This window comes from Nicotiana sylvestris, chromosome 1, assembly GCF_000393655.2.
Source record: "Nicotiana sylvestris chromosome 1, ASM39365v2, whole genome shotgun sequence".
Taxonomy (NCBI): domain Eukaryota; kingdom Viridiplantae; phylum Streptophyta; class Magnoliopsida; order Solanales; family Solanaceae; genus Nicotiana; species Nicotiana sylvestris.
The window spans coordinates 80,994,547-80,995,820 of NC_091057.1; positions in this window are offsets into that span (position 1 = coordinate 80,994,547).

The window sequence follows — 1,274 nt, forward strand, 5'->3', positions numbered from 1 at the left end:
CTTAAGCAAATTCTTTCAATACCCCTCTTTTGGAATCACTAATGGAAAGATACGAAAAAGGGAAAAGAGACGAAAGGAAAAGAAAGAGAAAAGAAAAAAAAAAAAAAAGATGAAATCATAAAGAAATACAAAACCGTGGGAACTACGTTTGACCTGATTCCTCAAAGAGGATACGTAGGCGCCTCACGGCTCGGTCATAGTATGCATCATAGGGGATATCCGATGCATAATGTACATAGTGTGCGTAATAGGCACAGCGTGCGTAACGCACATAGCGCAACATAAGTATAAATAATAAATTCCCCAAGCAAGAAAACTGGGGCAGAAGTTATGTTTTAAAATTCCAACAAAGGTTCGATTCCAAAAGTTGTAGCACATCACCCATCAAATTATTTTCATTTCTTTCATAGCCTTTCTTTAACCCCACACCAAAACCAATATCAACGTCCAAAAGACCTCCCGATCAATGTTCAAGAGATGTCGAGTCAGGCGAATAAGACCGAGAATAATACACCAAGCCCCAGCAAAGAAGAGGATCGTAAGATTGGGAACGAATTGATAGTCAAAGGGATCTCCAGAAAAGAGGGTCGTATCTACAACACCCCGATTCCTCGAAAGAAATAAAATGAGAGAGTCTCATCGGTGAAAACCTTCGCAGGCACCGAGAGGCGATGTAAGATGAGGGATATGAAATGAGAGAGTCTTATTGGTGAAAACCTTCACAGGCACCATAAGGCGCCGGGAGATGAGAGAAAAGAGAGAGTCTCATTAGTGAAAACCCCTCGAAGGGCACTATGGGGCGGCAAGACAGATCAGCAAAGCTACCACATTCGCAACAAGATGAACATCCATCTATCATCCCCAGCAAGTCAGACCATCGGACAAATCGATTGATACAAATAGACTGGGTCGGGAATCTATGGTGCACGTCATGATCACGGGGACCAGTTGTGTCCTCCAGATAAGTTCTTTGGATTGTCTCCTCCCACAAAATATTGGTTCAGAAAGTTTTTCTTTTTCCATGTCTTTATTTCTTTTCCTAAAATGTGTCTTGAAAGGATTTTTCAAAGCTTACTACCAGAAACCAAAGGAGAATTCATCCAATGCAGGATGATACAAACAGTCTTAAAGGCCGGTCCCAGGCAATGCAGGGATTGTGCCCGGAAATTTTGGAAGAAGTAAGCTCCAAAAGGGAGTGTTTTCGGGAGTTAGAAGCAGACTCCCACATCATGTGTTTAAAGAGAAAGCAGAAAAGGGGATAAATTGAAAACCAA